This window comes from Pelodiscus sinensis, chromosome 6 (assembly GCF_049634645.1).
Source record: "Pelodiscus sinensis isolate JC-2024 chromosome 6, ASM4963464v1, whole genome shotgun sequence".
Taxonomy (NCBI): Eukaryota; Metazoa; Chordata; order Testudines; family Trionychidae; genus Pelodiscus; species Pelodiscus sinensis.
Window position 1 is genome coordinate 67286252 of NC_134716.1, and position 26981 is coordinate 67313232.

Below are 26981 nucleotides of genomic sequence, written 5' to 3' on the forward strand. Positions count from 1 at the left end.
CATCTAACAAAGGACTAGATTTTCCATGGGAGAATAAGCAGACACACCATACTTACTTTTATGAAAGAAAGATCCTCTCTGCATTCATTTAAAAAACTGAAAGGGATATGGAAACAACTGTCTTTAAACCAAGATATCATCTCTAGTGTCATTTTAATATGGTTTGCATCTCTCAACTTTTAATGTGTATGAGAAGGGGTGGCTGTGTTCCTTTATTGTTCATATACCATCCTAAATATACTAGAAGGAAAAAGATGGCAACTTTCACATGGTCCTCCCTGTTAAGGGCTTCATCATGACCAATGTCATCAACATGGCAACTAAATGCTAATCAACCGCCTAGTGATCTATAAGCGACTAAGTGACAAACAAATAAAATCATCTTTTACAGGGCAAACATACATTGAAAGAGACCCATCTCTCTCTGTATGCCAACTCAACAAAGAAAGCCTCATCACTACAAAATACAATTACTTGACCAAGCTGCTATACTAACGGAAGATGGATGTTCTCATGCATTGGCATTGCCATTATCTTCTACACAAATGGAACTTGAAAGACATCTCAAAATGCAAATATGGAAAAGAAATCCAAACCATGCAACCCTAGTGACACCGTACCCTCTAAAGTCCTTCTCCAGAGGGACAGTCTTTATTCACTGTGTGTCAATGGAAACCATCGAATAGGTGACTATCTTGGATGTCTACCTTTAATGTGGTTTTTCACACTGCCATATGAAAGAAAAACAAGCAGCATACTAGGCACTTTATAATAAAAGATGCAGACAGGCACAAGTCCCTGTACTAAAATATTTACGATTAAACAGACCAATGGAAGTTGTAGAATGAAAAATATTATACATTTATCAAAATAATGAGTACAGGAGAGATTTTTTTTTCATCCTTCACATCAAATTAAAGTAAAAACATATGAAGATTTTTTTTAATGAAGGGGAAAAAACACATAGCTACCCAGATTCACATATGGTAATATGCAACATCCTCTGTTCAAGTTTGTTACATTTCAGCTTTTAAAAAGTTAAAGTTTCTACAATGTAAAAACCATTAACATTTTAATAACTATAATATACACAAAAATTCACAGAATACTTCAGGGCAAAGAAATGGAAGAGAATACATCAAACTAAAAAATTACAAAAAGCTACAGTCTTTTAAAAATAAAAGGAGAGGAAGATGGTACTGATGGTACTCATTTCATGAGGCATACCGGAGCGGTCAACAAAGACTTCCCTTGTCAACTGCGGTGCATCCAGACTGCCTCGCTGTGCCACCAAACAGCTGATTCGCACAGCGCGGCAGCCATTTCTTCTGTCTAGTAAACTCATCTACATGGCTCCGTCAATGGAGCCATGTATTCTAGATATACCCAAACCGTCCCTGCTCACCTGAGGTTCCGTCTCTCCCTTTGAAACATAGCAAGAGGCCCTCCCCCTTCCCCCCCCCCCCCCGGTCTCTTGCTATATATCAAAGGGAGAGGCAATGCGGGTAACCCAGGGGGAGCAGGGATTCAAGCAGGGGACTAAATCCCACAGGGCTCTTGCTACATTTCAAAAGGAGAGGTATAGCAGTGAGACTGGCACAAGTTGGGGCTGCTTCAGTCCCTGCTCATGCCACTTCCCTGCTGCACCTCTACTTTTTCTGCCCACACACACCCACCCCCAGAGACGGTGCTGGGGAGGAAAACCGGCTTTTAAGCAGGTTCCCCCCAAGCACTGGCTCCTGATCCCCTGCTTGCTGCCTCTCTCTGATAGAAGCAGCAAGTGGGGAGGGGGAACCACTAGTTAAGTCACTACTCGACTACCCGATAAGCATATGCTTTATCAGGTAGTCGACTAGTCAACTAGTCACTTACATCCCTATTTAGAAGTCATTCAAATGCCTCCTCAGAGGAGTAGAGCTAACATTTTGTACATTTTGTTCAAGATGAGCTCCTCTAACATTTTGTTCAAGTGTTGCCCTAGGCAGAGATCCAAAATGGAGTCTTAAGGAGCCCTTCTCCCTCAAACAGCTTTTCCCGCCAAAACCTGCAGGGAAGAAGGCTTTGCACTCATCCCTGTCACCTACGCACACGGCTCCAGGCCTTTGCACCCCGCACTACGTCATGCGTGTGCATCTTTTCTCTGCACCCGACCCTCTTTTCTTGTGCACACCGCTCACTCTAGTTGCACCCATCTCACTAACCCACTTTCTCGCCTCGACTTCTTTATAAGCCTCCCCCGGAGGAGCATTCATGTTGCTTGGCTCTCCTTCGTCCATCTGTGTTCTGTGTGCATCGCTGTCTTCCCCGAGGAGTCCAACCATCCACTGTCATGTGACCTGATCAAGACTATCCTTATCTGGAAGTGTCATCTTTAGGGGTGAGGGAAGCCTCCTCCCATTCAACACTTTGGATTTTGGGATTACCATCACTAGTTCACTCATATGGACATTCAGACAAGGACTGGTGTCTAACTGACTCTGAGCATCAGCACGTGGAGGATGACGATCCAGACAGCTCCGACCAGCATACCGTCGAGGGATCTCCCTGTAGTCCTCCCTTGAGGCTTTCAAATAGCCGAAAGGTAGTAGGTCACAGCCATCAATCGCCAATCTATTGTAAAGTATAGCCTTTTGTTTACGGGACCTTTTCTATCTTCTCTTTCTCTTCTGGGTTAGGGTGGGACAATTACTGTTGTTGACTGTGTTGATGATGCATGTTTATTCCTTTTAAAAATATATGGTTTGGCCCTAAATTTGTGGCCTGTTTATGAACCTTTCTACTGGTGATAGATACGGGATACCAGGTCGAATTTGGCTTCTGTGGGGGAGGCGCATTAGGCTCTAATTAATTTCCCACAGCAATAGTTTACCTCTGCCTTCCGGGTAACACAAGGTACACAATAAAAATATTTCTGTTCATCAGGACAAGTATAACAGCTTTCAGTAATAACTTTCACTCAGATAGGAAGGCTGGAGTTAATATAAAAATGGCAAAAAAAGAGAGAAAGTATATGAAAGAATCTCTTATTTCCTGACAGAGACAAGCCTTTGAGTCACGAAGAGCTCTTCTTCAGGGACACTTATTAAAAAAATATGTCTACTCAGCAGAGAAAAACACAAAGCTGGCCCATGCCAGTCAGCTTGGGCTCAAGCTTTTTCTCTTCTGTGTACATTTCTGAGCTTGAGCTGGACCCTGGGCTCCAGGACCCCATGGGGCAGGAAGACCCTAGAGCCCAGGCTTCATCCTGACGTCAGAAGTCTCTGCAGCAGGGGTGGGCAGTAATTTATGGTGAGGTACCACTCCAAGATTTTGGAAAGTAGTCAAGGCCCACGCTTTTCTGTGGAGTGGGTGTGGGGACTAGGATGGAGGTTGGGCACAGAAGGGCACATGGGGTAAGGGACTGGAGTGCAGGAGAGGGTGCGAGATCTGAGAGGGCGTTTCGGCAATGGAGGGGTTGTAACTGGGGTCATGAGACTAAAATGTAGGGTTAAGGAGGGGGAATGGGTTCAGCAGAGGTTTCTGGCCTGGAGGAGGGGCACTAGGAGAGGGTTCAAAGTCTGGGAGGAAGCTGTGACCTGGAAGAAAGGGAAAAGGGGGTGCCAACTGCAGAGGGTATGGGTGGTAACTTGGGGCAGGTGAATAGGGTGCAGAGTCTGGGAAGGTGTTTGGGTGTAGGAGAGGATTCTGGGCTGGGGAAGGGGGTCTAAGAGAGGGTATAGTCAGGGAGGGAGTTGTGACCTGGGGCGGGGGGGGGGGGGGAGGCAGAGGGTTTGAAAGGTGACTGGGGGACGGGGGGAGTTGGGATACAGGAGGGGTTAGGATGCCCGGGGCAGGCTCTGGCTGGGAGGTGCTTACCTAAGCCTGCAGCACCCCCAAGGCATGCTGGGCTCCCTGCCTACTGCAGCCCTACTCCCTTCACGTGGCTCTCAGCTCTGGGAAGGGAAAAGAGATTTGTGCTGCTCCCATCCCCCCAGGCCAATCTCTCAGCTCCTATTGGCTGGCTATTTCCAGCCAATAGGAGCTGAGAGATTGGCTGGGGTCAGTTCCTACTGGCGAGTAGTTTCTGTCCTAGAAGAGCCGAGAATTGGGTAGGGGACGGGGAGATTCCACAAAGCTTCCCCTTTCCTGCAGAGCAGAGAGCTCCACAGACTGTGCTTTAAACGGCGCAGCTGCGTGCCAGAAGGTGCCAGTAGGGTGGTCCACAGGCTGGATGCAGTGGCTTGATGGTCCGGATCCAGCCCCCGGACTGTATTTTGCCCAGCCCTATTTTAAGGTGTGCAGGTCTCCATTAAGGATGAAGACTAAGAGGTCAAATATAAAGCGATCACTTTGGAAAAATCTCAGCTGTGTCAGTCTGCAACTTTAAAAAAACAACAAATAGTCCTGTAGCATCTTAGATTCGAGAGAGAGAGAGAGAGAGAGAGAGAGAAAAATCATGAGCTTACATGGGCAAAACCCACTTCCTAATATTAAGAAACACAAGCTGGATATCAGATATGGTGTGTCCATTAATCTGAGGAAGTGGTTTTGTCCACGAAAACTCATGATACTACATATATATTTTGTGTTCGTCTCTAAGGTGCTAAAGGACTTCACTTTGGAAAAACGTTTATTATCCACACATGGTGCTTTGTGTTATCATTTTCTTGTGCAAATTCATTCAAGAGCACAGTGATCGTCTGGTTTCTCTCACATAGCTGCTATCACGGCATGTCAAGCACTGGGTGTGGTATACCACATGTTGTGATAGCCTGCAGATTTTGCATCTGTTAATTTGGCAGGATCTGGTACTGCTTTGAGTTTGTGTGTGCTGCTCTGTGGGGAGTTTGATTTGGATTATCAACTTGGAGAGGTTAGGGGGTTGTTTGAAGGCCAGAAAAGGGAGTTCAGGAAAGATTTCTTTAAGGGTGGCATCGAAGTTGTTTGACTATAGTTGTCTGATGAGAGCCAATATGAAAATCTAGGATACATGCATGTATCAGCTACTTAAGCCAAATAATCCGTTCTACCCTACATTTAGCTATGACATGCTGAAGTTCTCCAGACCTGAAGAATCGCTCTGCAAAAAATTGAAAACCTGTCTTTTAACAACAGAAGTTCTTCTCTCACAAATATCCTAGGACCAACACAGCTACATCATCACTGTATAAAACAAACGAGGCATGCATGTACAGCTTAAGGATGAAATCACCCTCAATGAATTATATCTACCAATATGATGCTACATAAACTCATGAATTGTATAACATTTTTTTACGACTGGGATTTTATAAATGAAACCATGTTAACCACTTTTGGATGAATTTATTCTCAATCTGTTAAGAATAAAAACATAAGAATGGCCATACTGGGTCAGACCAAAGGTCCGTCTAGCCCAGTATCCTGTCTTCCAACAGTGGCCAATACCAGATGCCCCAGAGGGAGTGAACAGAACAGGTAACTGTCATGTGATCCTTCTCCTGTCATCCATTTCCAGAATCTGACAAACAGAGGTTAGGGACACCATTTCTACTCATCCTAATGAATAGCCGTTGATGGACCTAACCTCCATGAATGTATCTAGTTCTTTTTTGGACCCTAATAGAGCCCTGGTCTTCACAACATCCTCTGGCAAGGAGTTTCACAGGTTGACTGTGCACTGCATGAAGAAAAGCTTCCTTTTGTTTGTTTTAAACCTGATACCTATTAATTTCATTTGGTGATCCCTTGTTCTTATATTATGGGAACAAGTAAATAACTTTTCCTCATTCACTTTTTCTACACCAGTCATGATTTAATAGACCTCTATCATATTCCCACTTCAACTCCTCTTTTCTAAGATTAAAAGTTCCAGTCTTTTTAATCTCTCTTCAAATGGGACCCGTTCCAAACCCCTACTCATTTTTGTTGTCCTTTTCTGAACCTTTTCCGATGCCAACATATCTTTTTTTAAATTGAGGAGAACTCATCTGTACGCAGTATTCAAAATGTGGGCGTACCATGGTTTTATATAGTGGCAATAAGATAATCTCTATGGGTATGTCTACACTACCCCGCTAGTGTGAACTAGCGGGGTAATGTATGCATACTGAATGTGCAAATGAAGCCCGGGATTTGAATTTCCCGGGCTTTATTTGCATAAGCTGGCCGGCGCCATTTTTAAATGCCGGCTTGTTCGAACCCCGTGCCGCGCGCCTACACGCGGCACGGGCTAGATAGTTCGGACTAGCTAGCCATTCCGAACTATCTGTACACCTCGTTTCACTGAGGTGCCGAGCAAGGAGGTGAGGGGCAGAGCTGCAAGACCAACCTGGCAGCACCTCAGCTACTCTGCTCCGCGCCACTTCCCCAAGTCTGCCACTGCTGAAACTGACGAGTGGCAGACTTGGGGAAGCTGCAGAGCAGACCAGCTCGGGTACTACCGGGTTTGTCCTGCAGCATTGCCCATCACTCCCCTGCTCGGGTATAACTACAGCAGTCTGAGGGGTGGGGAGCCCGCTCCCCTCCCTTCCCAGAAACTCTCGGCTTCCCCCGCCTTCCTGCAAAACAGCAGACAGTTCTCCCCTTGCCACGCTGTTCCCCACCCAGCCCGCAGACGCAGTGTGGGTCCGGCAGACCCATCACAGCCCCCCCGCCAGAGTACCTCCCGATACTCCCACATATCCAATAATCCGGCACCACCTAGGTCCCAAAGGTGCCGGATTATCAGAAGTCTACTGTACATTATATTCACTGGATCCCCTTTGTCTACATGTTTGTTGACCACCTCAGAGAACTCTGGCAGATTAGGAAGGCATGATTTCCCTTTACAGAAACCACGTTGAACATAATTAACTGGGGAAAAGTCATCTATGTTCAAAATGGCAAATGAAATTTAATGTGGATAAGTGTAAAGTAATGCACATTGGGAAAAATAACCCCAACTATGATGGGGGCTAATTTGGCTATGACAAATCAGGAAAGAGATCTTGGAGTTATCGGGGATAGTTCTCTGGAAACTTCCACACAGTGTGCAGCGGCGGTCAAAAAGGCAAATTGGATGCTAGGAATTATTAAGAAAGTGATAGAAAATAAGACACAGAATATCTTACTGCCCCTGTATAAAACTATGGTACGCCCACATCTTGAATACTGTATACAGATGTGGTCTCCTCACCTCAAAAAAGATATTTTGACCTTGGAAAGGGTTCAGAAAAGGGAAACTAAAATGATTAGGGGTTTGGAACGGGTCCCATATGAGGAGAGGTTAAAGCGACTGGGACTTTTCAGTTTAGAAAAGAGGAGACTGAGGGGGGATATGATAGAGGTATATAAAATCATGAGTGGTGTGGAGAGGGCAGATAAAGAAAAGTTATTTATTAGTTCCCATAATAGAAGAATTAGAGGACAACAAAGGAAATTAATGGGTAGCAGGTTTAGAACTAGTAAAAGAAAGTTCTTCTTCACACAGCGTGTAGTCAGCCTGTGGAACTCCTTGCCAGAGGAGGCTGTGAAGGCTAGGATTATAACAGCGTTTAAAGAGAAGCTAGATAATTTCATTGAGGTTAGGTCCATAAAAGGCTATTAGCCAGGGGATAGAATTGGGCTGTGTCCAGACTCGAGGGTTTTTTCAAAAAAAGTAGCCTTTTTTCGAAAAAACTTCTCCTGCGTCTAGACTACAGCTGCGTTCTTTCGAAATTAAATCGAAAGAACGCGGCTTTTCTTTTGACGGTGGAAAACCTAATTTCACGAGGAAGAATGCCTTTTTTCGAAAGTGCTCTTTCGAAGAAAGGCCTTCTTGAATGCAAACAGGGCTTTTTCCAAAAGAGAACGTCCAGACTGCCTGGGTGCTCTCTTTCGAAAAAGCGGCTTGATTTTTCGAAAGTACTGCTTGCAGTCTAGACGCTCTTTTTCAAAAGAGGCTTTTTCGAAAGTATCTTTCGAAAAAGCCTCTTTCGAAAGAGGCTTGCAGTCTAGACGTAGCCTTGGTATCCCTGGCCTCTGTTTGTCAGAGGTTGGAGAGGGATGACAGGAGACAAATCGCTTGATCATTGTCTTCCGTCCACCCTCTCTGGGGCACCTGGTGCTGGCCACTGTCAGCAGACAGGATACTGGACTAGATGGACCTTTGGTCTGACCCAGTATGGCCATTCTTATGTTCTAATCTGATCATTTTATTCTTTCAACTAATTTGTTCAGTATTGACATTAGATTTACCTGTCTGTAATTGTCAGGATCACCTCTAAAGCCCTTTTTAAATATTGGCATCACATTAGCTATCTTCCAGTCATTAGGTACACAGATTATTTAAAGGATAGATTACAAAGCACAGTTGTTAGTTCTGCAATTTTACATTCCAGAATTCTTGGGTGAATGCCATTTAGTCCCAGTAACTTGTTACTGTTAAGTTTATCAATTTGTTCCAAAAACTCCTCTAATGACACTTCAATTCAAATAATTGCTATCATGAACAGGAGGAGTGCTGACCAGCACCCAATGACTAACGAGTTAACTCAGGTACCTAGCAAAGGTGTCGGTCAGGGGACCTACAGAACCAATGGGGCATACGGTGTTGAAATTTGAATTGGATATAGGTTCTCTGCTGCCTTCGTGTGGGAGAGTTACACAAGGAGCTGACAGACACAGAATGGTTTAAACCTAGGCATGACTACCATGCCCCCCGCCACGGAATCCAGGGCATGGGAGTGGACTGAACAAAGACAAAATTAGAAGTGAGTACCAGGGAATGAGAGTCTCATAGTGTTCAGGGTAATTTTTCTTTATTTTGTGGTTTGGTTTGAACTGCTCTATGTGAATCTATACCTCCTCTCCCCATTTAATACCATCTAAGCATTGCACCAAGACTTTTTTCTCTGGTTTTTAATTTGTTTTCCTTAGTTGTTCTGTACATCTAACAACCAAATATGCTTTATCAAGTTTATCTTTTGTTTTATAATAAACATCATTTTTTTAAGGAGACAGTTTGATTCTTGTGTCCTGGAACGTCTGCGTATCTGCATACCTCTGACTGAGGGGTCAGCTTCCAGTGACTGCAGCTTATTTTTCTCTTTTCTTTTTCAAGCTCTTTTGGGGCAAAAGTGCTTGGGGTACCCCTTGAGGTGGTTTCAAGTGTTCACCCCTGTTTTAGGGATCAAAAGCACTTGATGGGGGCAGCAAATTCCCCAAAATAGGATTTTTGGGGGAAGTTTTTGTAACCAGTGCCTGTAGAGGCAAGCTTTTGACGCTCTCTTCGCAGGCTCCCATCTTGTGCATTCGGAGTGCAAGAGTGGGGAAAAACCTTGACAATTGCCTTGAAGAATCTGTTATTGTAACTGAAACCCCTTTTAAACTTTGTACTGCCTTAACTCTGTTTAAAGTTGGGGAGGGGGTCCTGTAATCTCATTTAAACGTGTAAATGTGGGTGTGTGGGCTATGGGATCTGTCCCAACCTAGGTCTCAATGACCAGCTGCCAGCCCCACCTTGACAGATAAAGAACAATGGGAATGAGCCCTGCAAAGGAACCCACCCAAGAGAACGACAAAAGCTTCATCAAGAAAAGATTGAAAGTCTGTTGTTAATTGATGACTCATTCTCATATAGTGCCCTGGGGAAGTGGGACAGAAAAGGTTCTATGGACAAAAAAATATAAAAAGATGGGTGTTATAACTATAGGGTTATGTCTTTTGGTTCTCTGATCATCCTCCAGGAGCTTCTCCTATCATCCTGCAGGAGCATCAGCGTGCACTGACACAACCCAGTTCCCCTCCTCATATCTAGTCCCTAGCCAGTGGACTAGCATGAGCAGTTGAGGCTCGTAATTATATCCCATCCATAGAACTCTGTATTTGAGCGTGTGTGGTGGATAACTTTAGAAGCTAGGGATAGTAAATGAATTCTGCATTGACAACAGAAGTGGCATATTGCCTTATCCCCCAAATAAGATTCTGCTAGTTCTATTCCTCTTAGTTTGACATTTAGAAAGTCTGTACAGAAAGTAGGCAGGTGTTTAAAGAAAACATCACATGTTTATGTTTTTTCAGGTTTTAAAACCAGAAATCTAACCAATGTGCAATCTTGATTTTTACAATCTACAGGAAAGTTATCACGAGTCTACAGGGAGCATCTAAGCATCCCCATTAAACTTAAAAACTTTTATTGGGAGAGGGGAGGTTCTGCCTGAACATGCAGTAATAGAGTTATGTTTAAGATTTTGTTTGTAAACAGTGTGCTTTTGTTGCTTATGAATACACAGACTGTCCTAAAAGCAGAACTTTATATCAAATGTTTGCATTTATTGTAACCACTAAACAAAATGAAGTCAACGAGGATTATTTTTTTTAATATTTGCTTACTACCTGGGGTGCAGACAAATTTCCAACTTTAAGCTTGTTTTTAGTTTGCATTCCTGTACCTTTTATAAAGGTTATGAAAGCTTTGCTAAGTTTAAGTGCTGGTTCTAGGAAACTGGTTCAATTACCACAGACAGACACAGTCTGAATTTAAACTAATGATGCAATGAGAAAAACTATTCTCCTACTTCACACAGCATAAAGATATTTTAAATGGTTAAATATGAAGCAGAATCCACTTACCTTCCAAGCTTATGAATTTCCAGAATGATGCTAGAAGATACAGCATATGGAGTGGGGCTTATGATCTTTCACGAGGGGTGAATCATCTTCATGTAGATGCTCTGAATAACCCCTGTATGCACACTGACATCATCAGTAAAGACTTGGAGGCACAGGATACTATGGTAACCATGCAATGTGCTGAGAGAGAGAACCCTTTAATTGCTTTAACAACTTCCTGGGGCTCTAGCTACCAGGCTTCAATTTGCTAAGTAGGAAATGAAGGTTGTCACAGAGGCACTGTATGTGACACTGAGAGGAAAGAACTCAATGAATCCTGAATCTATTAATTGTGATGTGATTTTTAATGATAGGAGACATAGCTTGAAGCAATTACTGATATTCTTCCAACACCTAGTAAAGTCACAGGTCAAGTAAAAATACTGTCAGATATCCATTTCATAAAACATTCCAGTATTGTTTTCTCAGTTAGTACATATCACTATTATTACATCAAGGCAGATGTCCTTTTCTACAAGTGAAGGCACTGTTGTAATAGGATGAATATGTATGTTTTTGAGGGTCAAGCATACTGGTAGCAACAGAAAATGAATCTCTCAGTTACTTATAGGTCAGGTATTCTCTAAGCTTCTATGTGCTGTTACATTATATTTATCCTACATTCACATCTAAGCTTTGATGACTAATCTGCCAATACGTTACCCTGGAAGGACAAAGCTCAAGTTAACAGAGAGAAATGCATCATGACATGATATCAAAAGAAGCCTATGCAACAAGGTTTCTTTGGTAGACATTTCTAGTGAATCCATTAATGTCACTTCACATCATACCACAAAGAATTCAACCTGATTTTCAGGAGTTTTGTTTAAAACTCCCATGGGTGTACATGCGCACACTGCACACACACAAAGTATTTTAGGTGGTCTGTGCTGGACAGCTTGCTTTAGTTTCTTAGAAAAATAAGCTTTGTCTAAATTGTGACACAGTTTGATCTAAAATCAGTTTTATTATCTTCTGACTATTAAAATAGGGCACATTTACCCAAAAGGTCTACACTCGAAATAAGCCACACAACTTAAGCTACGCAATTAGCTATGACATAATAAGCTATTTCGACTTTTGGTGCTGTCTACACAATAGTTATTTCAAGATAGAGCACTCTTCCCCTGACTTCCCTTACTCCTCATATAATCAGGGTTACAGGAGTCAGAGTAAGGAGTCCTTCAGCTCAACTTTATTTTGACATGTCAAAATAATTGCTTGTGCGTAGAAGAGGACTATGTTATTTCAGAATAATATTAGTTATTCCAAAATAATGTTGCTGTATAGACATAGCCATACTGATCTAAAAACAATAATGACAGTTTACATAAATCTTTTAATTATTTACTCTATGTGAGGCACTCACACATGCTCCCTCCCATGCTACTTCGTAAACTACTGCTCTGCTTGAGCACAAGTAAACAATTCAAAATCCCTTTCTATTTCTATTTTTAACATAAAAACTTGGATCTGTGTTTGTTTTTAATTCAATCTGCAAACTGAAGGCCAAATATATTTTTACACTATTTACATATTTCTAGTTTTAGCAACTATGACATAATTCACTTTTTAATATTAATCCATGTTTAAGTGGTACATTTTCAAAATCTACCTATTTATTAATAGTAAAGTAGCTGTTTGCACCAGTATTTTTGCGCCAAGCAAATTACATTTAATCTAACATTATTTTAAATTAACATTTTCTCTTAATGTTAAACAGGGTTTCAACAGTTCTGAAACCTAAATTTCTCCCCACTACAAGTGTTATGAGACCATAGAGAAGAGCAAGAGACTACACAAATGTTTTTTTAAAGAAGATCTTCAACATGATATATGCCTGACCAACATAACCATTTAGATAGCGGCAGTCCACAGTGCCAGATGTTCATGACCATAACATACAGCTTTATTTCAGCTTCACAAAGTTATTAACTTAGCTGCAGTAGATCAGTAGTCACAAGTGGAAGCACAAGTGCCATCAGTATGTGACAAGCCAATGTTCCCCTCCTGACCTAAATCCAGAGTTCGAGCTCATGGATAAGCATGTCTAACAGTTGAAGATCACATTACTGAATTCTCTCACACCTCTCTGTTTATAATTCCTTCACAAGATACATTTGACAATTCTTGCTGAAGACAATTTATTGATCATATTTATTTATTAAATAGGTTTGTGAATTTTACAGCAAATACCCAAAGATATACTCCTCGTTGCCTTCCTGTCATATTAATTACCCTCCCTGTTTCTCCCACTGTAGAAGCAATACTGGTTGGCACAAGTTGAAGAACTTCAGTAGAGTAGATTGCATACTAAATGTTCAACTCTTCAGTTTAAAGACTGAATCAAATGGCTTTGTAAAAAACCAAACATTTGTCATAATGAGCCCTAAAATTGTTGACCATTCCAATTCCAAAAGGGGGAGGTTTAAAAGACATGTGTATTGTACCCTATATGCACAGACTTTCAAAGCCAACTTATTTCCTCCAATGCAATTGCCAGGGAGAACTAGTAAGAAAAAAATTTTAGTTCCAGCTTTCTCAAAGATTGTTAAATACAGTGAATATAGGAAATACCTGTGCTACCATTAAAAAAATATAAGAGCTCTGATAATAAATGGAATTTATATTAGAGATGACAACATCATCTTCTGTTGCAGGATACAGAATATGCATTGCTGTTTTAGGGTTTTTATACTAGATTAGCAAGTTATAAAACAGCTTTGGAATTTTGCTAATTTCACTATTACACCAATATAAGTTTAAGAATGTATTTCTACATCAATAAATTAGTTTACAGAGTTTCCTAAGATTAAATTATGTTTTAAATAAGAACTGCCAGGAATTACATTTTCATCTCCTACAAGGGAATACACAGATTAAAAACCAAGAATTTCAAATCATGCATTATTTTTGTTTAAATATGTAGTCAATTGAGAAATGGACTGAAAAATGAAGTCACAAAGCACTAAAATGTCTTTATCAATCAGTACTTAGAGCATAGCTCTTTCTTTATACCCTGAAAGTCTTTAAAATGGGGAACAACAATACACATTCACCAATATAGTGCTATAATTTTGCAGTTGATACTTTGGCAGCTGACAACACATTCAAGGTTCTTGTCTTCACTGTCAAAGCCTTTCATAACTCTGCCCCACTACTTTTCTTATTTAACTCCCACCATGTTTTCTCACACTTCCTATTCCACCAACAATAATCTCAACAGCCCTTTTTTCACCTAATGACTATGGTCTTTATTCCATCTTCCATACCGTCCTTTGTATGGTATGATCTTTCCTGAAACGATCCTCAAAGCTACCAGTTTCCTGCTCAAGACCCACTTCTGTTGTAATGCTTATGGAAAATCAGCCCCATGGATGATGCCTGGGTTGAAAAAGAATTGAAAGTTACTTAAAATTATTGTATCTATTTAGAGTTAAAAAATACAAATCTATATCTATATATGATTGTATCCTTATGTTCTTTCCCTTTAATACTGCTTGTCTTAGATTATAATGTTTCTGGGGTAAGGAACCTATATTCCTGCAGCACCTTGTAAAATGGGTCCTGATCATTAAAATAAAGTTATAAAATATTCATACTGTAGTCTGCTGTAGCCAATAATACCAAAAGTTCCAAAAGCATCAATATAAGTATGCATTTTAGATTACAACTGTGCATCTAGCATGTAGCAATCCTCCAATATATGACTCCTTCTCTGTAGTATCTGAGTACCTGCCAAATATCTATGGATTCATCTTCACAAGATCTCTTAGAATTAATTAAATATTGGAAAACAGAAGCACAGGGAAATTAATTTTCAAAAGATCACAACTGAAGTCTGGTAGGGCTGAAACCGGTTAACTGATTGAACAGGGGCGGGGGCGCTCCAGCTTAACTTCCTCCTCTCCTTCCACCCCCCTTCCTCCCACATGCCACAGACAGGGGCTGTTCTAGCCTGGTTACTTCCAGTGCCAGCATTCCTGTGCTCGGGCCCAGCAAAGTGGGAGCAGCGGGGAGAGGGAGGGAGGAAGGAAGGAAAGGACTGCTTCCTGGTTATCAGTTAACCATTACCTGGTAAGCATCACCTATTAAGAATTAAGGTGGTAATCTAATTCATTAACGGTGATGCTTACCATTTAAATAGTTACCCATTAGCATCATCCCTAGAAGGAACAGAATACATTTCTCCTAAATCCCAATAAAGCATCTTAAACATAAGATCAATATTTCTTCCTTGAATGGTCCAGCAATAAACTGTCCCTTGAAAATATCTAATAAACATAGAAATCCTTTCCAACCATCATCTGCTTGCCACAGCCTTCTTCCATATGAAATGATCACATACACTTCCTATAGAATATTGTTAACACAAAAGACTCAGCATACAGCACTTTCCCAGAGGTACTGCAATTCTGTACAGCTTGTCTCAAACTTGGAGAATATATGTAGGGATAAAGGCCTAATCATCTATTGTTGGGAACCCAGGAGAGAGAGAGGAGGAGGGCTCTGAAACACAAACCAAAGGAGTAGAAATAAGACTAAAGAAATGAAATCAAAGGTTTCTGCATAATTTCACATCTAAAATTTCAATCTAAACACGGAGGAAACAAAATCTGTATAGCTATAGCAAAAGGTAAAATGTTAATTTCATTGAAAACAATCACTCTCAGTTACTCATGTTCAGTTTTTTTATGACTCTCAGTATCAGATTCATATCACGTTAGCACTGATCAAATCTCATTCCTTTTTTAGAACTATAGGACATCAGCAGCGACCTTTGCCAAATGCATTCCTTTAAAATTGAGGGAATCAAGTCCCAATTTTAGTATCTCACACTAAATTCTAATAGCTTAACTATCCTTAAATCTTTGATTATAATACCAAATTTATGTACAGAAGTGAAACAAATAAGACACTTTTTGAAGTATTTCTAGATAAAATGTTTAAAATAATATACAAGACAGAGAAAATAAAGTAAGCCTTTAAGCCAGATAAATACATCTCTCTGGACATAAGGACCCTATGCATGTTGACAAACACAAGGAGGTGCTAAGGAAAGTCCTACCAACCCCAAAAAGCTAAGAGCTGCAAACATATGACAGTGTTACTAGCTAAATGTTTAAGAACCTACATTTTTCTTACAAAATGGATCTGTACAGGCATTCTATATATTTTAGTCAAGTTACAAAAGCATCTTAGGGTTGAGATGATTAAGAAATCTGCCTTAATTGAGTTAACTTGGAAATCAGACAGTTTTCAAATGCCACTCCTAGAGCTAGGGAAAACACAAGATTTCCAGTTAATAGATAATTATACTCACATCTTTGGCTAAAAGTAGTATCTAATAAATACTACACCCATGTGTTGTGGTTCCCTTCATTATCATCTTATACATTTCTTCTCATCGTTACTACTAGGGATATAAAATCCTAGTTAAAAAGTTAACCAGTTAAACAATGTTTAAACCTAACATTTAACTGGCTAACCTTGATCCCACGGCAGAGGGCTGCTCCAGCCTGTAGGTTACCCCTGTAAGCATGACAGTAAGGGGCATGCTTACGGAGTATTTGGTTAACCCTTTACATTCTTTCTTACTACAGGTGCAGCATTGTTTGTCAAACTACATACCTGACACTTGAATTGTTGTTCAAACTTTATTATAGCTTATACTACTGCTGCTAAATATTCTGCTGTATAGACATTTCCTGATATATCACTTATTTAAGACAGAGAATCCCACATTTTTTTGTCAAACAAGCACATTACTGAATCATTGTGTACATTGCTATACTTATCAAGACTAACAAATTTCTCGTCAACTTTTTGTGCACACTACCTAATTTCCTTCTCACGTTCTATCAACCTTCTAACCATGTCTGCTAAGCTGGGTGAAGTGTTGGCTGGTCATAATGATTGAACCATGTCAATGAAATGTTTTCTCTGAACAAGACAAAAGGGCGAATTTGTTGCAAAAACAAACCAAGTATTCTTTCATCTATAGAATGTGGATGAAATATACATAAGAATGGCCATACTGGGTCCATCTAGACCAGTCTCTTTTCTTCCAACAATGACCAGTTCCAGCTGCTTCAGAACTGAAAGTGCTTTCAGTAGTGAAAGCAACAAGGCAATTAAGTGACCCCATCCAACCTTCCAGTCCTAGCTCCTGGCAGTCAGATGTTTAGGGACTGTGAGGACAGAGGATAGCATTCCCAACCACCTTGGGAATAGTTACTTATTTGCCATGAACTTCTGTAATTCTTTTTTGGCCTTCAAGGTATATCATAGCAACAAGTTCCACGGACTGTAAATAAGTCAAAGCTGTTATGTAAAGAATTATTTTCTTATATTCATTTTAAACTTGTTGCCTATTAATTTCATAGGATGATCTCTGGTTCTTGTGTTCTGTGAAGGAGTAAATTGCACCTCCTTATGTATATTCTCCACACTATACATGAATAATTAAATTGATTCTCCACAAAGCAAGCATGTTTTGCATTAACTAGTTGGACGTCTCTAAGTCTCAAAGAGGCTAAGGCAAAAGGCAAAACGCCAAAGTCAGTAAAGGCTGATTTAATTTTAAACATGTTACACTGTACATAATTTGGAATTGGTAGCTGTAGTCTGTGAAGTAACAGTATTCCACTGAATCACTGGCAGTGGTAGTTATTCTGGGAAAATTCTATGGCCTGTGATATTCAGGAAGTCAGATGAGATGATCACAATGGTCCCTTCTGGCTTTGGACCCTATGGGCACGTCTTAAGCTATGTCAATTGCGTAGCTTAAGTTGAAATAACCAATTCAGCATTTGGCACGGTCTACACAGAAGGAAACGTGAGAAAGAACACTCTTCTTCCAACTTCCCTTCCTCCTTCTAAAATGAGGGTCCATCTCATTTTAAGAAGTCCTCCCTCTCAACATTATTTTGACATTATGTCAAAATAACTGCTCATAATGTAGATGTGGACTATTATTCGTCGTTATTCCGAAATAACACACTGTGTAGACGTACCCTATGAATCAGTGCCTTAGCATTCCAAGAGCCTACTATCAGTCACTTTTTTTAATCTAGAAGAGTAGTTATGCATTGCAACTGTTTCTATTACACTGCATATAAACATTGGGAAGTGATATGGGATGCAACAATTCCTCTATCATAGCAATACCCCACTTAAAATAATGCTCACATTTAAAAGCATTGTGGGTAGCCTCCCACATACAAACATCCCATATTCAAAGTTCACTGTTGGCCTAACTACTAAATCTGAACTCTGCTCTTTTCGTTAAATGCAATTAATCAGATTTCTTACACTGTCCAAGAACAAATTCTAACAGATCTGATTCACCACAAAAAGTTTACAATATCTTGAATGGTTAAAAATAGAAAGGCTTCTTAAGTTTGCAGATAAAAGTGAGAATTCTTCTCCATGTAGTCATGTAGCATTTGTGCATATCATGACATGATGTTTTTGTAGTTCTTTGCTGGAATGCTTCCCTCGTGAATCCAGGTAACAAAATTCAGTACTTTGCCACACACACACACACACACGACAACTTTTCACTGAACACTATGTATACTTATAAATTATTTGCAATAATGGAGCAGAATTCAGTGCTATACCTTTAATATCACATTTGATATTTCATAATTAGAACAAAGTTACAACACTATCACATGCACTAATCTCTTAAAAAAGATATGTGTATATAAACACAAAGAGACATAAAGGTCATTTACATTGAAAAAAGTTAATCTACATGCCCTACAAGAAGTTTAGCAGGTATACTGCACAAACTACATGGTATGTCATTAAGTAGCTCATTCAAGGCTTTCTCTCCAGCATGTAAACAGCATCTTTGTGTGCAGAGAACAAACTGTTGTAGTGTCTGCACTACTGCTTTGGAAATGGCCCCCACCATACCACATTCCAGCAGCACAGTTTGGGATTCACTTTACCTCATCATTCAAGATTAACATATCTATTAAGTGTCTGAAGGAGACAACAAGTCTATGGAGGACAGAATAATCTTGATCACTATCACAATTTTAGCCAATCACATAGGAAATCATGAACACACGGGAGATTTATCTGCATGTAAAACCACAAAAGATTTCTGTAGAAATGGATATAATTATAATTCTGTAAGATTTTGAACATTATTGAAATACTTACAATAAGAACATGGTTTGTTTTTCAAAAAAAAAAAAAAAAAAGAATCACGTCAATAGCTAATTTGGAGAATCTAAAGGGATCGTTAAAGCTAGGAATTATTGTATTCTGCCATACAGAAAGTGCTACGCAACATGTTCCATATTCAGAACTAAACATTGATGTAAAAGGACAAAATATATTTGCCACCTCATGAGAATATAAAAGACATTTATAAAACTTATCTTACCTATTATATAAACTGGGATGAATCAAGCAACGGCTGGGCTAAAGAAAAAAAACTAAAACATGAGACTGCATGTTAATTCTGATGTATTCTTCAACTGAAGGGTTTCCTCAATGAACTGCTAAGTGATAGGGTACTAGAGTTGCAGTCTTTATAAATGTCAGTGCAATAGTTCAAAAAAAAAATCACTTATAACGTAGGTATGGAAAAGTAGTGTCCCATTCCTGCATAAATACCTAAGTATGTCTTGTGTCATGAAAGATATGTGCATGTGGACTACATGCCCAATCACTTAAAAGTAGCACATATATTTCATTTACCTGGTCTGGACCTATAGTGCCAAACATTTGCCTTTTTCCTTTAAAAAGAATAGGCTCTGCTAGACAGACCTTTGCCAATGTAATTTGACAACAGTGCTCCTAAGCCTCTTCAGGGCCAGTACCAGATTTAAATGGGCAGTACTTCCACTTCTTCCTGCACATACCAATGTTGCATAGATGTTCCACAATTGTGAAACACACATTCAACCCTGGAAATATTATTTCATTGTTCTTTCTTAACTCAAAGTAACCTCTTTGTGAAAGCCTTCACCTAACAGAACACAATCGGATAATTCACCTACAATACTAGAAACAAAGCCTTCCTCAAAGCATGATCAAATATCCCAAATCACACCAGTTAATATGATGCGATTTTCATTCAGTTATTCCAATCCTTAGTTTATCATTTTATAGTTCACACCTGTGGATCAACTTTTGGGTGAAGGAAGTATCTGGGGGAGGGAAGAGTCTGTATTTTTTTGATTTTTCAAAATATGCACCACTTCAGTTAGGATCTGTAGGTGGCTTGTGTCTCTCCTCAATAGCTAAGAGAGTGGCGGGGGGAGGTAGACAAAAAGCAAACGATCTGAATTAATACTTTTGCTTCTAAAGTGAAGTTGTTTAGTTTTTCCTACCATCTGGCTGAAACTTGGAAGGCGGACAACTATCTAAAGCTCACAACAGAACAAAAAGGGAATACTGGTGAGCTTTAGGGAAAACCAGAGGGAAGGGCAAAAATGAGTATTTGCTCCTTTCAATATACCCACTTTGTTCAAGTTCATATTCTAAGGTAGATCTAGGCAAAATACCCTCTGTGGGCTGGATCCAGTCTGTCAAGCCTGCCAAGCTGCCAGAGATCCAGCCCACAGATGCAGCGGGAAATCTCATGCAGACTCCCTGCCTGCCTCCCACACTGAGAATTGTGGCCATTGTGGGGTTCTGTTTGAACAGCTGTGAGCCCAGGGGAGGGAGGAAGTAGGTTCACTGCTGCTCCTGCCATCAGCACAATCCTACTGGTTGGTTTCCAGCCAATGGGAGTGGCCTGTTGTCAGCAGGCAGCTTGGGAAGCATTCTACTCTCAGGCTCATAGGTGTTCACAAACCACATGACTCCTGTAAGCAGACAGGTGTGGGGCAGGCAGGGAGTCTGCTTGATAAGGCTGCTGGCTAGGAGTCAAGCAAGTAAGTCTCCCAGCCAGAGCCTGCCTCTGGCACCCCAACCCTTTGTCCCCTACCCCACATAACCAAAAGCCTCTCCCCAGTTCTGCCCCATAACCCCTCCCAGATCCTGCTCTCCAATCCCTTGCTCCAGATCACAATCCAAACCTTCTGCTCCCCGCTACTGCAACCATATGCCCTTCCAGATCCTACACCCTAATCCCCTGCCCCAGGCCATAATCCAAACCCCTGCACTCTAGTCCCCTAACCCAAGTCACAACTGCCTCCTTCTCCCAACCTTCAACGCAGATCGCGCACCTCCTCCATTAATATGGAAGAGTGTGGCCCTTGACCACGTTCCAAATTTTTGAAGTGGCTTCTCCATCAAAAATTATTGCCCACTCTTGTTCTGAGGGCTTCTGTTGAATTCCCTACTGCTTCTGGAGATTCAAAGAAGTGTCAGTGGCCAAGAGTGCTTTTTATATCTACATTTAGCAGGGAGGTTGAGAACTTTCCCCCAGGGTGCAGCAGACCTTCTCTTCATTATCCATTCCTCTAGACACCTCCGGATTTTATTTCTGCAGAGATTTAAAATTCATTTGCGACAGAGTACAGATACACTAATGTCTAACCTCTTCTTAATTCATACTCATACTCCAGGGAGGGGTTATAACAGCTGCTCCAAGAACAAGTAAGGAGAGACTGCTTGAGATAAGGCCATTTTCTAAGCCCATAAGCTGTTGCTGTAGGGAAGAAACCCAAACTAAAGAGTATTTTGTGTCAAATTTTAATGTCTGTTAACTGTTTCCTAAGACCAAGAGATACCATTCCCAAAGATCATTGTAAAAGGCAATCAGATCATATGACATGTTTTTTTTTTTAAATGTCAAAACTCTTTACTGGTTTACAGTGTTTTATAAATAGTGCAGTGTTTCATACATGGAGCATGTTGTACCTGTCCATGCATTTACTACCGAATAACTTCCATCTGTAAATTACAAGGGTTAGTTTTGATCAATAGAGGACTTTATTATTTGATTCCTAGGCATCTTGCAGCCTAGATTAGCAGGGTGGCAACAGTCTATAGATTTCTTCACCTGAAACAGGCAGCTCCCAATGAAGGGTGCTCAACTCTGGAAATTGCTTCCTCATTTTGATCCAACATGACCTAAGTTTGATCACTTTCAAAATGTACTGAAGGGACTATTTTCTTGGGTTTTTATTAGAAAGGATGTTTCAAGATGCCCAAATTTTGTTTGCTTGTTTTGCTGAAACAAAAAAACCTTGCCCATCCTCCCTTTAATTAATTCAAATAAAATGTATGTGTTTAAATAAGTGAGATTGGAGTTAGAAAAATTGATGTTCCAAGGATAAGTAGTATCACCACAAATGCACCTTAAAAATAGAATTATCACCTCAAAAATATTTGAACTGGGATTTTTTTCCCCATCAAAAATAAATAAATCTGGAAGTGGGGACATTTGACCAGCACAGCGCGTGAGTCAAGACACGGATCAGTTGACAAGGGAAGCCTTTGTCGACCGCTCCATTATGCCTCGTGAAACGAGGTTCACAGGAGCTGTCAACAAAGGCTTCCCCTGTCGACCGGTCCGCGTCTTGACTCGCACGCTGTGCCAACGATCAACTGAGCTGGCACAGCACGGCGGCCATTTTTATTTTAATGAAGCTGAGGATATTTAAATCCCAGCTTCATTGACTATATCGGGTAGCCTATTTTACATGCCTCTGTCGGCAGAGACGTGTAATCTAGACACACCCTCACAGTCAGAGAATCTACAAGAAAATGCTCTGTACAAATCATTCCAAATGTTGCTGTTTTTTCCTTCATTTTGCTTCTCTATCTGCTCTGCTGATACTTCTAGGTATTTTCAGTGTTGGAATGTGAGAAAACACACTTTAATTTGTTTTCAAAACAAGAATAACTTGACTCTGAAAGCTGTCTCACTAAAATACACAAACAATTAATGGTCAACAACAAAAATGTAGATAGTGTTATGAGCTTTTGTGGGCACATCCCACTTCTTCAGATGAATGGAGCAAAGGGTCCAGGGGTACAAATAAATAGCAGAAAAAGAGGGGATAGAGAGGGATGCTATTTATTTGTACCTCTGGACCCTTTTGCCTCATTCATCTGAAGAAGTGGGATGTGCCCACAAAAGCTCATGATACCATCTACATTTTTCTTAGTCTATAAGGTGCTACAGGACCATTCATTGTTTTTTTTAAAAGTTTTTTCAGTTACAGACTAATATGGCTACCCCTCTGAGACACTACAATACGATTCATGTACAAACAGATTATATTAAGTTGATTTAAATATGCCAAGATATCCACATCAAAAGCAAGATCACACACCCAGTCTGAATTCTTTAATTCAGGGAAATCATTATCTTTCCCCAGCATCTACACAAGTGCTAATTTCATTTCTAAGATCCCACATTAGTGGCAATACCATTAGTGGCAATTGCTGAGGGGGAGGGGGAGCGGGACATTGGATGGGCAGAGTGGGTAAAAAAACCCATCTCACTTCCTGGCTGGAGTACCAGAACAGGGTAGTGCAGCTCAAGGGCTGGATTAAAAGCTCTGATGGGTTGAAAATGGTCCATAGTTAACCCACCCTCACCTTAAACACTCCAACCTGACAAACTGGACTTCTGTGATGAAAGCTTAAATTCTTCCAGTCTCCCAGGGACCAGTTACTCACCCAGATCAATGGTTGTTCAAACACTTACACCACAGACAATGATGTAGCCAATGATTAAGTAAACGTACTAAAGATTTATTAACTAAGAAAAAGAAGTAGGAGCTACTAAAAGGTTAAAGCAAATAAAACAATACTGGTAGATCAAAGTATATAGTCCAAAATGATAGCAGGAATATTAAACCTGCTTGTTTCCCATTAAGTCTCTCTGGTTTGCCCAAATAATTTTGGTGGACCTCAAACTATCTGCAATTTCCCCTTGCCAGAATTCACCAATCTAGAGATGGGGCTGGAAAGAGGAGGCAAGGAGCCTTTGTTTCCCCTTTTTACACCTAGAATCATAGAATCATAGAATAATAGGACTGGAAGGGACCTCGAGAGGTCATCGAGTCCAGCCCCCCGCCCTCAAGGCAGGATCAAGCTCCGTCTACACCATCCCTGACAGATGTCTATCTAACCTGTTCTTAAATATCTCCAGAGAGGGAGATTCCACCACCTCCCTTGGCAATTTATTCCAATATTTGACCACCCTGACAGTTAGGAATTTTTTCCTAATGTCCAATCTAAACCTCCCCTGCTGCACTTTAAGCCCATTACTCCTTGTCCTGTCCGCAGAAACCAAGAGGAACAAATTTTCGCCTTCCTCCTTGTGACACCCTTTTAGATATTTGAAAACCGCTATCATGTCCCCCCTTAATCTTCTTTTTTCCAAACTAAACAAGCCCAGTTCATGAAGCCTGGCTTCATAGGTCATGTTCTCTAGACCTTTAATCATTCTTGTCGCTCTTCTCTGTACCCTTTCCAATTTCTCCACATCTTTCTTGAAATGTGGCGCCCAGAACTGAACACAGTACTCCAGCTGAGGCCTAACTAGTGCAGAATAGAGCGGCAGAATGACTTCACGAGTTTTGCTTACAACACACCTGTTGATACAACCTAGAATCATATTTGCTTTTTTTGCAACAGCATCACACTGTTGACTCATATTCAACTTGTGGTCCACTATGACCCCTAGATCCCTTTCCGCCATGCTCCTTCCTAGACAGTCGCTTCCCATCTTGTATGTATGGAACTGATTGTTCCTTCCTAAGTGGAGCACTTTGCATTTCTCTTTATTAAACCTCATCCTGTTTACCTCTGACCATTTCTCTAACTTGCTAAGGTCATTTTGAATTATGTCCCTATCCTCCAAAGAAGTCGCAACCCCACCCAGTTTGGTATCATCTGCAAACTTAATAAGAGTACTCTCTATCCCAATATCTACATCATTGATGAAGATATTGAATAGTACGGGTCCCAAAACAGACCCTTGAGGAACTCCACTTGTTATCCCTTTCCAGCAGGATTTAGAACCGTTAACAACAACTCTCTGACTACGGTTATCCAGCCAATTATGCACCCGCCTTATCGTGGCCCTATCTAAGTTATATTTGCCTAGTTTATCAATAAGAATATCATGCGAGACCGTATCAAATGCCTTACTAAAGTCTAGGTATATGACATCCACCGCTTCTCCCTTATCCACAAGGCTCGTTATCTTATCAAAGAAAGCTATCAGATTAGTTTGGCATGACTTGTTCTTCACACACCCATGCTGGCTATTCCCTATCACTTTATTACTTTCCAAGTGTTTGCATACGATTTCCTTAATTACCTGCTCCATTATCTTCCCTGGGACAGACGTTAAACTGACCGGTCTATAATTTCCTGGGTTGTTCTTATTCCCCTTTTTATAGATGGGCACAATATTTGCCCTTTTCCAGTCTTCTGGAATCTCCCCTGTCTGCCATGATTTTTCAAAGATCATAGCTAAAGGCTCAGATACCTCCTCTATCAGCTCCTTGAGTATCCTGGGATGCATTTCATCAGGACCTGGTGACTTGCTGACATCTAACTTTCCTAAGTGATTTTTAACTTGTTCTTTGTGTATCCTATCTTCTAAACTTACCCTCTCTCTGCTTGTATTCACTACGTTAGGCACACCTCCAGACTTCTCGGTGAAGACCGAAACAAAGAAGTCATTGAGCATCTCCGCCATTTCCAAGTTCCCTGTTACTGCTTCTCCCTCCTCGCTAAGCAGTGGGCCTACCCTGTCCTTGGTCTTCCTCTTGCTTTTAATGTATTTATAAAAGGTCTTCTTGTTTCCCTTTATGCCTGTAGCTAGTTTGATCTCATTTTGTGCCTTTGCCTTTCTAATCTTGCCCCTGCATTCCCGTGTTGCTTGCCTATATTCATCCTTTGTTAGTTGTCCTAGTTTCCATTTTTTATATGACTCCTTTTTTATTTTGAGATCATGCAAGATCTCCTTGTTAAGCCAAGCTGGTCTTTTGCCATATTTTCTATCTTTCCTACACAGCGGAATTGTTTGCTTTTGGGCCCTTAACAACGTCCCTTTGAAATACTTCCAACTCTCCTCAGTTGTTTTTCCCTTCAGTCTTGCTTCCCATGGGACCTTACCTACAAGTTCTCTGAGCTTATCTGCCCATTTTTGCTGGAAAATACCAACTGTGTCATGGGTCAAGCCATGGCTTTCATACTCGGCCATTAGTCCTTTCTATGAATTGTAGTTTGCACTTTTGCATAGGTGCTCTGAGGTGTCTTGGATGATGTGCAGATGCCCTTGCTTCCACTTCTTTTGTTATTTCTGAAAAGCTAACCTGTGGGTGTTTCCCAGACTCACACTATGTTTGAATCACAAAATATAAGGAAACATTTCATAACTCCTCATGGAATATCCATACACGTTATAAAAATAATACTCAGGATATAATTTTCAGAATGATACCTCATGAGGCATACTTTGTACAAGATTTATAACAATTTTGGTGTGCCAAATTAGCATAGACAGTCATCTTCCCCATTTGACTGTTGTGATGCTGTCTTTCTTGAAAATTCTTGGAATTGCCTTTTGAGAAAAAAAAAAATCTATAATCTGGGAAATGAACTCCAGAAGATAGCAGACTGGTAGGTAATGCCTAACTTGCAGACTCAAGCAAGACTAAAGGAGTCCTTTCTAAATAACTTATTATCGGGAAGAGAAAGAAATGTATTTGCTTTCCTTATTTCATGTGCTGTAAAACAAAGAGTATCTAGGCCAACTAATCAGTCTATTTTCTTCCCTCTCTCCTCTCCTTCATGTTTTTGTCAAACTGTGCCAAAATGTATTTTGCTTTTACAGCAAGATTAACTAAAGGATTTATTTCAATGGAAGTATGTACAGCATACATTTTGTATCCACTATCTATACTCAACTTTTGAGGATAAGAAAGAAACTGATAGCTCATGCACTGCAAAAGAGACCCAGAAGATTAAGATATCTAAGGGTGTGTGTCTAGACTACAGGGTTTTGTCGACAAAAGTGAACTTTTGTCGAGAAAACTATACCTGCGTCTACACTTCCGCCGAGTTCTGTCAACATAATGTCGACTGAACTCAGCAGTTTTGTCGATGGCTGTAAACCTCATTCTACGAAGAGTAACGCCTTTTGTAGATGCGTTATTGCATCTACACTGTCCTTTCCGTCTACACTCTCATGTCGACAAAGCGGCTTGCTTTGTCGACAGAACTGGATGTAGTCTAGACGCCCTTGTCGACAGAAGCTTTGTCAACAAAACTTCTGTCGACAAAAGCCTGTAGTCTAGACGTACTCTAAGAAACTAGAATGTTCGGAGATGCTACCCTGTTAGCTTATTTGCAAGATCTACATTAGTGTCCTCTTTTCTAGTGGATATATTAAATTCAAGATGACACATCTAAGTACACACAAATATAATATATATTTTAATCCCCAG

General features: G+C 40.5%; 1 protein-coding gene across 5 annotated transcripts in view; it reads right to left on the minus strand.

Moving 5' to 3' along the window:
- Positions 1 to 26981, minus strand: part of PAM (peptidylglycine alpha-amidating monooxygenase) — a 262884-nt gene that overhangs the window by 206359 nt on the left and 29544 nt on the right. Inside the window, exon 1 of one of the 5 annotated variants that reach the window (XM_075932067.1) lies at positions 18995 to 19016. The exons of the other annotated variants lie outside the window; for them this stretch is intronic. The gene's annotated coding sequence lies outside the window, so the exon portion shown is untranslated. Of the gene's footprint in view, positions 1 to 18994; positions 19017 to 26981 lie in introns of those variants that run through there. 5 annotated transcript variants of the gene reach the window in all.